The sequence below is a fragment of the Pezoporus occidentalis genome, unplaced genomic scaffold (genome assembly GCF_034315485.1).
Source record: "Pezoporus occidentalis ecotype Australia unplaced genomic scaffold, CSIRO_AGI_Poc_V1 ctg116, whole genome shotgun sequence".
Lineage (NCBI taxonomy): Eukaryota > Metazoa > Chordata > Aves > Psittaciformes > Psittacidae > Pezoporus > Pezoporus occidentalis.
In genome coordinates this window covers 388,223-402,601 of record NW_026912951.1, presented here as the reverse complement: position 1 = coordinate 402,601, position 14,379 = coordinate 388,223, and the positions used below count along the sequence as shown (strand labels likewise).

Here is a 14,379-nt window from a genome sequence, read left to right as displayed (position 1 = left end):
CATAATTGGACTGTCTTTTAATACAAGCAGAGGCACTTGTTTCTGAATATAAACCCTGCACCTCAACAGGTCAGGGAAATAGCAAAAACCTGTTGTTTGGCCTTGTCTTCGGAATAATGGAGTCACTAATCTACTTGATCTCTGGGAGTCAGATAAAGAAGAAAGTGAACGATGCATACATTTCAAAGATGGAAGGCACTTGTAAAAGCAATTTCTTTGGAGAGAAAAAGTAGAGCAAAGGCTGTTGGAAACCTTTTAATTAGTACTAATTACCTCAGCAGAAAACGTTGGAGGCTTGAAAGGATTTGTGTCAGCAAGTGAAAGATCAAAGATTGTGGCGCTCGCATTTTAATCTGTTGGCTATAAAAACACATAAGGGGGTGGTAATGGGGCCCATGAGAATGACAACCCAGGTGGTTGAGGCCTTAATCCCTTCTTTACTGCTAGTGCCTGAGGCCTAGTTCCAATTACATAATAAGATGATTTAATTTTTGCTTTAATTTTAACAAAAAGTTAAGTTTATTTTAGCCTTCAGTAAGGAAGAGACAAGGTTTCCAGACAAAATCGTGTCATTTTATTTCTTTCAGTGTTTTAAGTCCAAGCCTTTTTTTAGCCATTTTTTTCCTAAGCGGCTGAACTTGCTCTATAGAAGGCCATGGGGCAGCAAAGGTGCTTTGATGTGGTCTCTGGAAATGGGGAGGAGCTGGCAGTGAGCTGGTGGCCTCTGTTGTGGGGCTTGGAAATCTGGTAATGCCATGAATGAGCTTTCTTTCTTTTATTCATTTGTTTGGGTTTGTTTTGTTTTGTTTTGTTTGTTTTAACAAACTGCCTATTGCGTCAACAAGGGCTAGTTCATAGACATGCTTGCTGTGATACTTCATTTCTCTGTTTTCTTTCAAAACACTTTGGGTGAGTTCATATGATCATGTGTGAGGTAAATTGCATCTCTGTTTTTGTGGCTTGAGCACATTATATGCCCCTCAGAAATCTAATTGTCATCAGATTCCTCTACAGACAAAAGAGTGAGCATATGGCTTAGCCTGAAGATAAGATGTTGGATGTAGACTCCAAATGGATAAATTTATTCTCAGGAATCTCCAGTGCTTCCACACAGCCAGGCCCAGCCATTGTGTGGAAGGGGAGGTTGGTGCATCTCGAAGTAGCATCAGGTTTACAAGTAAACTCACGCAGTCAGGTGTTATATATACTCAGTGAAGTGGTAGGGTTTGAGTCCTTTATTAATTTGACTTGTACAAAAAGTTATATTATTTACACTCTGAGGTAAGCATGGTAAATTGCAGCCAGTTGTGGTTTTATTTTTATAGGTAATTGGACTAAAAATCTGGCAGAAGTGACAAATAATCAGTCCTCTGTTAGGTTGCACCTTTAAATTTCTTATTCAGCATCTATTGAGCAACTAAAGCTCGAAATAAACTTTGAATTACATACTTTATTGAGTTTTATATTGCATTTTTACATTTGAATTATGTTCAATGTGTATATGACTTAGATAATTTTTTGACAGTGTATATAATAGCACATTCTCAGCTACTAGCCTATTCTGCTGTAATTCAACCTTAACCCTCAGGTTCTTATGGTGCTTGATTTTATTCTGATGTGGTAGAAAACAGTGTCAATTTTTAAATAATATTATTTTGAATGGAGTCTTTTGGTCTCTCAGTAGGCATTGTTTATATCAGCATTACAGTAAAATATGAAAAAGAAATCCCAGCTGTCAAAGTGCAGTGTTGCCTTCCTTTTGCTCGCCTTTTCCTAATCTGTGGAATATCTGTTGTCTTTAAGTATGCTGGGGAAAAGCTAGTATTGAATCTCTTTCTTGGGCATGGAATAACAACTGAAGTGAGACCTAAGTGTTTTTCCAGGACAGTATAGGGGAATAAGACTAACTTGTTTTTTTGGGATGTCTTTTTCCTGTCAAAGCCCTCCATTATGTCTCATGGTGGGTGACTATCTGAATGAAGCTGCTCAGGAGCACTGAAGGTACTACAGGGTTATCTGTTGCTTCAGGATATGTTAGGGATGTGTGATCCTAGGACTTTTGTATGGCTCTCTGGTGTGAAGACCATTTGAATATATATGGACACAGTGACCAACTAAGAGTGTATTGATATGTGTTTTGGTAGTTGTGCATCATCTTCCTCGTCTCTAGCCTATCAAATCCACAGTTGTGTTATCTTTTGAAGCTGAGATTTATGCCAGACCATTCTTTCCCAATTTTTTAGACCATCTTATTAATTTTATGGACTGAAAGGGAAACGAATCCAGCAGAAAAAGTTTGCTGTATATTCTCTAATCCAAGCTCTCGTATTGTAAGATTGCTACCAGCTATCTTTCCCTGCCAGTGTTGTGTATGGCTCAATTTTATATTTACTTGCTATGTAGAAATAGAGGATGCTGGCAGGAGGACACAATCCATCATGTTTTGTGGTAGGCATCTTCTTTTTTTTTCCTTTTATATGCTTTATTAATTATGAATGTTGTTGTCTACCATGTATGTTTCTAAAAGACTTGCTCACATTTCAGAGTGTGATAATATTTGTAATTTCAGAAACTAAAATTAGTCTTATTTTTGCCAAATGATTTTCACTATTAAATACTGTATGCTTCCATTGCAGAGAGAATGTGTTAATATTGCTCGTTATTTTGCATAATATGAGCAATGGGAAAAATACGCAAAATAAACCAAAATGAACATTAAAAAATAATTTTCTTTTCACCATGCATTTATTATTTACTTATGTAAACAATTTTAATGCATGTTGCACAAATTTAATTGAAATGCAAAACCCCCAGTTTGACTAAACAGATTTAATGTACAGATTATTTTAAAACATTATAGGAAATCAAAAGATAAAACACATGCTTATCTCTGAATTTGAACTCATATATATAAACCTTTGCAGGATTACCGTAAGGCCCAGTAACACACAAAAAGTTGTACAAACAATTAATCCCGAGCAGTTATCATGCAACAGTGTTTGTCTAGGTGCAGTGTGTGGTAACCAATCCCAAAAGTCATGGGGTGTTTCCTTGCTTTCTGCTCTTTGCAAAGGTGATTTATAAGTTTAGAAGTTCCTTTCCAAACTCCATAATTGCCCTGACAGTTCCCCAGATGGACTATATCCAAGTTGGTATAAATCAGTACTCATTGCAGCCGTACCTTCTGATTCATCTTGAGTTAGATACAGGACTACTTGTTCTTTTTGTCTTGATTTAGATTTGTTACCTCTCTAGAAGCACTGTACCATGATAATTGGTACTACCTTCCCCTCAAATGCCAGGTATGCATGAAAGTAAAATAAAGTTCTATTTAGTAATACTTAACAGAAAGCTTAACTCAAAGAAGACTTAACAGAAAGCTTAACAGAAACTTAACTCCTTAGTTTTAGGAGTGGAAACTTGGTCTTTGAATATACTTAGCAGGTCACCTTTCCATTTACTGAATCTGTCTTCTCTAGGATTCCTGGAATTGATTCCAGCAGGTACTGCTTTGGGTCCAGGTGTCTAAGCAATGCATCTTCTCAGTCTGCCGTCCGTTCTTATTTAGTGCTGCCAGAAACCAGAAACTTTGGTTATCATGTTTGGAAACTCTTGGAATTTCTCTGTTACACATCGACTTGCCCTTTACACAACCACGTCCTTCATCTCTGTGGAAGGACAAACTGGCCAGTTACATCCTACTCTAGCTGGACTTACCCTTCTGTATGTGATTCATACCTTCCTGCTAAGTATTACACAAAGCACATACATGCATTTCACAAATAATCTCTGGTATGCAGCTAGCTTTCTAGAAAGAGAGAAAACAGGGTATAATGTTAACACTGATGACAGACCCAGTAACACAGTTACTTTGTTTAAACAAGCCCATGAAAAAGTGTTTTCCCCTGTTACAGCTGTTCTCATGTTGCAAGCTTCCACTTGCATAATGTACAGCTCACTGGAGATTGCTCAGACTTAAGTAAAAGAGTTGTTTCTTGCTTGTGTATACTTGCATTTTAGAGTAAAGCACATCCATGGGGAAGATGTGCTGTTTAGTAGTTAGGTAGTCTCCCTGAAAGGATTCTAGTTAGTCTTATTTGGTTCTGTCATGCATAGGTCTTGTTTGTTTTTATCCTAAGTTTTATAGATCTAATAATCTGTTTACTAGCTTCAGGGGCTTAAATGCTAGTTACAGTAAGGAAATCTGTGTCTTGAATCTGTGAACAAGTTATGTAATAAGTGCTTGAGCATTAAGGATACTGATGAGCAAAATGTTTAGGAATAAAATATTAAAAGTTGTACAGTGATTAAAATAAATATTGAAGGACAACATAGAAACATGAGGGTGTAAAATATTCTTGAACAAAATTTTAAAATACCTAACACATTCAGAAGCTTTGTGTGAACAATTTTGTTGGTGTAATTGACAAAACTCTTGTTTCAGTAATCAGAAGCTGTTTCATTTTTGGAAGCTGGCCAGCAGAGGCTTGCGTATTGATTCAGTTACTCATATTTGTTTGAGAAAGTGTGCAGTTTAAGTAGATTATATCAAAATGCATTAATGCAATGAATCTCACTTCAGTACTTTATTAAATCTATTTAAATATGCATTAAAATATTTCAGAGGCATCAAACTGAGGATACCATTGAATGTTTAGAAAGAGATGAATGCAGTGGCCATTAAGTTTTAATAGTCTTTAATCTCCTGCTACCATGGCAGTAAAAATATTTTTTTTTTTTTTAGAGCAATATTCTTTATAATGCATTATTTGCTAGGAGAATTTTTTAGTCAGCAAATCCATGTAAGTAGGAACATATATTGTTTGGTTTTCCATCATTTTAATATGTAAGTTACATACTTCTAATAATTTGTGTTCTTCCTACCTGCATTTAACAGCATTTAGAAATCTTTCTTAATATTATTGAAAGCTGAAATATCTTTTAGTCATCTTCTTTTCCCCCCTTCTCAATGAATTTCATAAGAAAACTAAAATTTGAAATGAATCTACTCAATCTTATTTTGCTGTGCAGTTCTAAAGTATTCTGATGAGCCTGGATAAGCTGATGTGGCCTTTAGGGAGAGAAGCATCAAATATAGGCAGACAGCTCCTGTGTCTGGTAACAAAGACTGAGGAGGTCAAAACTATCCCAACAGGCCTGAGCAGGTCAGTCAGAGGCAAATGTTGGAAATAAAATTTGGTGGGGAGGGGGGTAAGAGGCCTGGGTCAAGTCCTGTTCAAAAAGTCAGCTTTGTCAAAAGCTTCAGTCACATTCTTACCTACAGGCAACCTCTGCTGATCCCAACTCATTAATCGAACTGGAGAGCCGTCTTGACCCTGGCTCCTTCCCTTTGAAGTGTGGTGTCCTCTGCAGCATGAGGAAATAATTTGCTGCCTGATTCAATGAGCCATCAGTAGTGCCAGCAGACCTAATGACATGTGAGAATATTAACCTCCTACCACGAAGAGCTGTGAATCTTGAGAGGCAGTCTATAATTCACCCAGCACTCCTGAGCCTTCCCTTTCTGTCTTATTCTTGCACTCACTTTCTCACTCACAGGGAGAGAGAGAGAGAGAGGAGAGACCCTCTTGTCGTAAAACTTTATTTCCGTCAGTAGTGGGAGCCTTACTGAGCTGCTTGATAATGAGTTACTTTCCTTTTGCAGTTGGATAAAATTTATACTGAAAACTAGGCATCCGTCTTGCATATAATAATTTCTGTTTAAAATACGACACAAGCTACATAACTGACATCAAGGGGGTGGTAATCTGAATGCTTACCCAAGTAGACTATTTTATGTTTCCTTATTTATTTTTCATCATCAAAGGAAAAAAAGAAAAAACAAGAAAACATACATGCATAGCAATGATGTTCTTCTGCATGGTGTGTTTTCTAGCAGCCGTCAGTCAGGAGGATCTTTCTGCAATCCCCTTCTTCTTTCCTTTATTTTTTTCCCCCTACCTAAAGGGAAAACCAGTTCTGCCTAGCCAAGTAGTGTGTGTTATATGCACACACAAGGGTGTGTTCTTGCCCTTTGATTCTTAACAAATAGATTGTTGGTCTAATCCTACCGCTTTAAAAGTCAGGGCTGTTTTTTCTCTTGTTGACTCCTTTAGTATTTTCAGTCACGGATTCAGGTCCCATTGTCTGGTAAGCTTCAGAAAGGGAGCCACTGTTATGTGGCTAAATAATTAAAAGTGAAAATGGCTCTGTGTGTATATGCTACTCACTGCGAAAATGGTGGTGATTACTAGACTTTACACTGTTAATATAGCCAGATAAAGTAAAATACTGTTAGAGTTTTAAATGTCTTTGAAAAGTGCTGATTGGTGCTGCAAAAGGTCATAACTTAGAGGTTATGGATATAGATGGAGAACAGTATGCAACATAACAAATCCCAGACCAAAGGGATTATTGCTGGCAACTTGTCATTCTGTGCTAGAAAGCTTTTGGGGTTTTTTTGCTTGCATTTTCTTTTCCTATGACTGCACTGGTAAATTTCTCATATTTGGTGGAAATCCAGCTTGCAAAAGCAAATGAAATTATACCGAGTGCAAACACTTCTGGTGGTAAAAGATATTTCTCCACTGGGAGTGAGAGTATATAGTTGTGCAGCCAAAACTTTTCTGTTGGAAATCGAGCCTGAATTCTCTTGGGTTACAATTAGAGGGTTATTTTGATTCTGAAGGGTTGTTGGTAAAGCTATTGGTGTGTTGTGTGAATCAGTACAGCCTAAGATACCATGCAGAGGGGATAAAGAAGGTTAGGGAGACAAAAGGTAGTCAGCAGAAGGAAATAATAAATAAATAAATGGCAGTTATATGCTGTGTAACAAGTACTACAGTGTTTGTATTATGTGCATATGTAGATCCCTGTAATTTTAAGTTGTTCTCTAAGATATTCTTTATCATCAAGGGATTTGTTGTTATGTCTATTAACAATTCTCTGCTATCATGCTTGAGCACTCTATTAGTCATTCTCACCTCTTATGGCTGGTCACAAAGGCCAGTCCCCTTGCTTCTCTCTGCTTCATCTTTTTTATTAAGTTTATTAAAACTAGTCAGATTATACTTTCTTATGGCACAGGCTGTGCTTGGTCCATTCATTATGGTTTCTTATCTTGGCAGGCAATCTGAATTGAACGGCAGCTAGTCCATTATGCACATATGAAGCCCATCACTCCTCCAGCAATGGCCAATTCATCAAACATTTATCTTTTGCCCTCTGAGCGGTGCGTCAATTTGCTTGTCAATCCTCAGCCTTGGTTGTTGTGGAAGATGGGAGAAAAATTACTTTTCTTTTCCCACTTCTCACTGAACTCTAGTAGTCAAAATGGGTTTTACTCTACTCACTCTACAGGCTTGTTACTCCCCCATCTCTGTGCAAAAAGGGGAGGGGTCAGGTTACTATCTGAATTGCAGAATGACAGATTGATCCAAGGTACAGTAAACCTTTCATTATGGCCCTGCCTTTGCACTTGAATTTGTTCATATTTCCATTATTATACTGTTTTTTAGAGGGTTTATAAATATGCTCTCAACTTTGCACATGTAGCTGAGTGAAGCTTGTAAGAATAAATACATTATAGGGGTTTAGTTTTGTGGTTTTTTTCCTTTCTTTTTTTTTTTTTTTTTTTACCAGGTAGGTTATATTTTGTAAACCCTGGCTGCTGCTTTTGCTATTTCTCATCAGTAATATTTTCAATTCTTTCAAGTTCAGGAAATGGCAGTGTGTGCATTTTTTTCAGTTATGCCATATATTTTATTAGGACTGAATTCTGTGTTAAAGTTGGGGAAAAAGCAAAATGAAGCAAGGGGCACATCAAAGTTTTTCTCTTAACTCCTCTAACCTTATTATTATTCACTGAACGCTTTCAAGAAATTATAGCAGAAAGATGTTCAAGTCCATACTTAGGAATATTACTCAAGTGCTGCTTCCATTGAACTGCAGGGACTTCCTAGTGATGTTTTTTCCAGAATGTTCTTTGGTAAAATACGCATGCATACAGCTACTTACTCTCTGCTTGGTAATCTTTAGTTGTGTTTTGCAAACTGTATTTTGTTATATGATACTTGTTCAGTCACTAGATGACGAACACGTTTTCTGTTTCATTTTATATTATTTTAAAATATTTTATGTGGCTTATGTGAAAACTGCTTTGCCACAGGCTGTAGTATTACACTGATTGCCATTTTATTTAAATTTACACAAAATTGTAGCAGTAATATCATAAAATCTTGGCATGTTTTATCCTAAAGATATAATATAAAAATTTCCACAAAAAAAGAAGCCTGACATTGAAGGATAAAGCTTGAGCTATATTAGTGGGATATGCGATTGAGTAGAGCTGTATAAGATACACATAGTGAAATCTGAGACTTTAAGAGGTTCATTAGAAGAGAAATTGAACCCCACCCCAGTTAGTCTGGTTGCTTCATGGCAGAGTTAGGCCAGGAAAATAAATAATCTTTTTTTTTAATTTTATTCTTCTTTTTTTTTTTTTTTTAATTTTTCTTTTTCTTTTTTGACCTTAAGTCTTGGTATGAGAAAACGGTGGTTAAACAACTGAATGGTTGACTCTGATATGTTTTTGTGAGCTCCTGAAAACTGTGATTGGGATTTGTAGTTTATTTCACCAGGTAAATAATCCACGTGTGTGTGGCACAGCTGTAACAGTTTATTTTATCTTTATGCTACAGTTTCTTCTAATTTCATTGCCTAGACTTTGGATAAATAGGCTACATTCATCCATCTCAAATGTATGTACCTCACTGAGCATCACCTGAAGGTCTGAGTCACCTTCTGTAGTTGCCCATCGTTCGTTGCTGGCTGGTAAGGAGTTATGAGTAAACTGGGCTTCTACAGATGGATGACATCAATCTGTGTTGTTGCTTTTCAGATAATTCTATCATTTGAGGAGCTGATGCTTAATAACAGAACCACTCAAGAAATCCTGTATTTCTGTTTTATAATTGGTAGGAAAGGGTTTGAAATGTTGTAAATTTAACATTTAGAATTTAGAAGGCCTCCAAGGTGTCTTTATTTACCTGTTTATTGATTCTACTTTTGTTTGTGTTTTCTTTGAGGTTTGGGGGTGGGTGGTGACTTGTTAGGGATTGGGTGATCTGGGCTAATTTTTTCTTTTTTAAGTAATGGAATTTGCTGCATGAAAGTCAGAGCAAGGCTGTAAAGAACAGATGAAGATTCATGAATCCCCACCATTTTGATGTGCTTGCATAGCTGTTAATTATGTTAGTTTGATAGTTGTACAAGATATTTTCATGTGAATCTTTTCTGGTAATAAGGTGTCCTACATAGGCTTGCACGCTTTCAGTATATAAGAAAGGGGGAAAAAGAAGTGATGGGTATTAATTTTATTGTCTGTCTGAAAGTCAAGTATGACCTTTATATGAAAAGACTCAGAAACTAATTGTAGATCTAGTTCATAACACAGCTTTAATCTTTTCTTTCAGGGATCTTTTCTTCCCACGTTTTTATTGTTTATTGAAGATCATATTTAATGATTCTGCTCAGTTGTTTCTTTTCATTTTCTCTTTTGCTTATCTTATTCACAAACTTGCCTTAAGTTTTATTGAAAGAGCTGCTTCCAGATATTTTCTGTGTAACAACAGAAAGCTGGAAACAGATTGACTGGAAGTGATGCAAAATGCTACCTCTATATAACCTGTAAAATACTAAGGTTCCCTCTGATGTTAAACAAAACAAAGTATTTAATGTTTTGGAAACATTAGTAAGTTTGCTCTCAATTGAACAGATTTTCATGATTTCTGTTTTGTGACTTGTCTGGTGTAACTTGGGGCCTGGCTCACACTAGAAATTTTGGTAGTTCTATATTTTCACTTTATTTTTTGTTCTGCTTTGGTCCAGAAAACTGTCCATTAGATACTCAATTCTGGTTTTTTTTTGGATGTATGCAGAAAAATGGGTATAAACATTGAATAGACTTCAGAAAAGAACAGCTGTTATGCTTGAGTACTGTAGAGGTCATTTTTTTTTTTTATGCTTTACTTGCTGTTTATCTGACATTACTATCTCTGTGTGAAGAAAATACACAAACCTTAAATTTGCAGAGGTTTGATGATTTTAAGAGTGAGAGCATTTTGGTGTTAGTGATTTTTTTTTTTTTTTGGGGGGGGTTGTTCTATGTTTTCTTTTTATTTTTTATTTTTCCTGGAATTGGAATGAATTCTAGCCACTGTATTTTCTTTAAAATGGTTTGTTTATTTTTTGGTATTCAGAAGTGAGAGCTGTGTTTGGAGCAGAACCCCTGAAAGCAGGTTTGGGAGTAGAATTCTTACAAAAGTGTTAGCCGAAGGGTGTTTGCACAGAAGATTCACCAAACACCTTCCACCAGCAGAACAGACTTGGAACTGGCTTGGATTTTTCTCCTTATCTGTATGCTATATTTCAGATTCAATAGAATTTAAAATTGAACAGGAATCAAAGCAAGTAAACCCGAAATAATGTTTTGCATTGCCAGGGAATTCTGCAAAATCTAAACTTACACATGTGTCTGTCTTATGCTTTTATATATATATATATATATATATATAATTTATCTATTGCTCTTGGTTTTGTTTTGGTGAGGTTAAGTCAAAGGACTAGAAGTCAGAAGCTCTGGGTTTTATTTCTTGTCTCAGAAAATTGCTGGAGGTCACCTTTTGGTAGTCACTTAACCTCTTTCTGCTTTACTGCAAAATGAAATTTTAAGCTCAGCAGGTTTTTGAAGAGTAACTCATTAATTTAAAAAAAACACAACAAAATGCTTTGTGCTACTTGGCTGGCAGGTGCTGGAGAAATAGAAATTATGTTTCTATGCTTTAAATACTGAAATTATCTAGTACTGGGGTTCTCATGTTGATTCTGCTCTCCTGTAAACTGTTAAAACATAAAATACAAGAAAAAAGGTATTTTAAAAAGCTCTTGTTTTGTAACAGCTCCGTCTTTAACTTCTGGTAATGGCTATCTCTTGTCAACAGAGTGCAAATCAATTTCAAGGCTAAAGCCAAATTCTCTCATTTACATATTGTTAACTACTCTCTCTTTTCCTGTTAAACAGGAGGAAAAAGTCATTAGATATGAGGCAGCTGTCTTATTAAAGGAGGGGTGGGGTAAAATGTGAAGAACATTTCTTTTTCAGCATATACTTCTGAACAGCTTGTTCTTCCCGACAAGGACAGTTGCAGAGTACTGAGGTTTGTCCATTACTTGAGAGGCTTCTGCTTTTTTTCATTTATAAAATGTGTTTTCATTGTCAAATATTACCAAAATGAAGAGCTGTGCTTTACTTTCATTGTAACTAAATCCCCGTCAGGCCAGAGGGACCATATGAAATAGTGTAGCTGACAATTGCCATGCATACACGTAGAGAAAAAAATCTCTGCCATGACATTCCTTTATGATTAAAACTTTGTTACAAACCATGAATGAATTATGGAAGAGAAAGCTGGAAGAAATCACACTGATTAGCCGAAGGACTTGGACAAAATGACATTTCTGAAACCTTTATATTCAAAAGGATTATTTACTGTCTGCTTACAGAACATCTTAAGTCTTTTTGCAGAGGGGAGTCAGTTTCCTGTTTAACACAGTGTTTTTGTAAGCTAATGAGGGCAAAGCGTGAGCCATAGGCAACGGTGCTGTGATATTAGCTGTGACAGGGAGCTTGATCATAATTATCTTAACGAGGATAGGGTTAATTACAGTGGAAACGTAAAAGTTTTTTCTGTTTGAATGAGGCGGCTCTGAATACGTTGTGATGTTTTGTCGGTTTGATGTGACTTTGGAAATTGCGATGGAAATCTCTTGGCAGCACTTGTTCTCCTCTGGGAGCAGAGTGTGAGGCCTGCAATGAGGTAACTGAGATGGTACCTGTGGGTGAGATAATGGGCAGCTTTCATGTCATTAGAGCAGGGAAAAGCAACCTGCAGTACACCTTAGTCATGTTTATTAGCCTTTTGAAACTTGGGAAAACAGCTACTTGCCACTGCCCCTTCAGTGCTGGTTGTACTATGATGGTGACATTGTGAGTTTGTTTTAATATACCAATATGAGGAGACATTTTTTTCTTCTGTGAACTATGAGAAAACAGTTCAGATTAAGTTTTAAACTCGTTATTTTTCTTGGGGAATTTCCCTCTTTATACTTGTCTCTGAGTGTGTTTGTGTGCTTCTTGTTCTGCTGTGTATGTATATGCACTCCTTTTTTGTAATGGAAATACATGGAGTGCATTAATATAACTCACCCTCATTAAAAATAAAAATGCCATTATTTTGTACTGATTTCTACCTTGGCTTCTCAAAAATGCTTTCTATGTACTAGTTCACGATTGCAATCCTTTCTAATCCCCCATCTGCAGATGGGAAATTGAGGCACATAGAAGTTGTGGGATTTGCTGAAGTTTGTACCACAAAACCTATTGTGTGCATTGCACTTAACTTTTAAATTGTGAAGTACAGCTGCTGGCTAATATTCCTTATATATTATTATGGTAGAAATCGTTGCCTTGAATTTAGTAGCTAGTGTCACTGAATGATAGCAAATGCATTTTTTCCCTTTTTGTTTCTTTACCAACAGTCTTAGTAATTTTGTTTTGGTGCTAGTTTTTTTTCTTTTGTCTAAGATGAAAAAAATGAGAATTCTGTAAATAACAAAATAACATATGGATGTAAAATTACGTTAATGGCTACACCCTCTCTCTGTACGGTGGCAGCCCCTCCCATTTCCCAGGACTCTGAATTTATGTGATTAAATCACCAAGTGCACACTACTCTGATGACATGAAAACAACAATTAATAAGCAACCCCCTGTGTAACAGGGCTCCTTTTTAAGTGAGCAGCTAATAACATTACATGGCAAAAATTATCAAAACCAGACAGGTGTAAGGAGATTTGCGCACAATTTTCTCTGCCTATCTATAAAATTAGTACTCTTGTGTTCAGCCCAGGCTTGTGAAAGGAAGGCTGTTTCAATAGGCAACTCCCTCTAGTGTTCCAAGGCCTTTTGTCCCACTTCATGGCTTGTCATTTTGTTTTATGCCTCCCCTGCAGCAGTTTTGGATGTGTGCTTTCTTCTCCTTGCCAGTTGCCAACCATTTGCAGATTCTCATGATAAGAGTATTATATTTGCATAACATAACTCAGGAACAATGTGTATTTTGATGCTGACACTGACCAGAGCCCAAGCAATGTTTTTTCACAAAGGACCTATTAACATCCCATAAGGCTCTGTGGTGTTGACAAGGAGGTGGCCTTCTCTGAACTCCTTTGGCAAAGTCAAAGTCTTGCATTGAAATGTGAGGTTTGGAAATAATCCACTATTTATATAATAAAAGAGTATTTAAGGGGAATTTGCTAAACTAGGTTTGTAAAATAAACTGAAGTGAAAACTCATAACAGCTTGATAAACTCACTGCTACTTCCTCTGGGTTATTTTGCCTTTTAAAGGTACTTAGGGGAAAGCACTGTCTGAAATGTTAGCTGATCTCTTTTCTGATCTTGACTTTGGCAAAACCATGTCAGTTGTGACCCTTTGCTGAAATAGCTTCATGCAGTGCTCTACACAGCTCTTAACCATGTACAGTTTATATAGGTTGAACCGAGGTCTTATAAAACAGCTTGTTAAAGGCAAATGCAAAAAGTGTGACTGTTACTGTGGTGGTTGTTTCAGTATAATGTTTGAAATTGACTCTTTTGTTCTTTCAGCTTCAGAAATTGCAGTGTCAATTCATTGTAATTATATAGATATGGCATAGGGTGTAGGCATGGCAAATTTTCTTCAGGTCTGGCTGCCCAGCATCAAAATGGCATTAGTAACAGTTGTACCTCCCTTTCAGAATGCCAGGTCAATAGACCGGGAGTGCTTTGAAGCTTGGACTGAAATACACTGTTTCAGTGTTGTGCAAATGTTACTTGAATATTCATAGTTTAGTGTACAGTACCCAGTGTAAAGGTCATGTACTTGATTACGTTTGGTTGTTTGACCCCTGTAACTGTGATTTATAAGTAGTCAGTAAGTTGTATCCACAAAAGCAGCATCTTGTTTTTTGTTGGGCAGATGAATGTTAAATTCTCTAATTTGGAAACCATATACTTTCTATAATATTTGTATTTTTCTCCAGTAGGAGTGCCTGTAGGACTCTCTAACAGAGACTTTGGTTGGATTTTGATCTTTGCCGAAATGGGGGGGATCACCCCTGTATCAATGTCATTCGAATCTGAATAAATAGTATAGACTGCATCTCCCTTATTCATCACATTTTATGAAACAGCCAGGAGATACAGTGATGATCTTCCCACTGGTAGGCATAGTAGATCAGCTGTCAAGTCATGCAATCTCAGCATATCTTTAGGTGTCTG

At 36.6% G+C, this 14,379-nt stretch overlaps 1 protein-coding gene across 2 annotated transcripts in view; it reads left to right on the top strand.

Moving 5' to 3' along the window:
* LRMDA (leucine rich melanocyte differentiation associated) overlaps positions 1 to 14,379 on the top strand; it is a 677,461-nt gene that overhangs the window by 350,958 nt on the left and 312,124 nt on the right. The gene's annotated exons all lie outside the window — the stretch shown is intronic.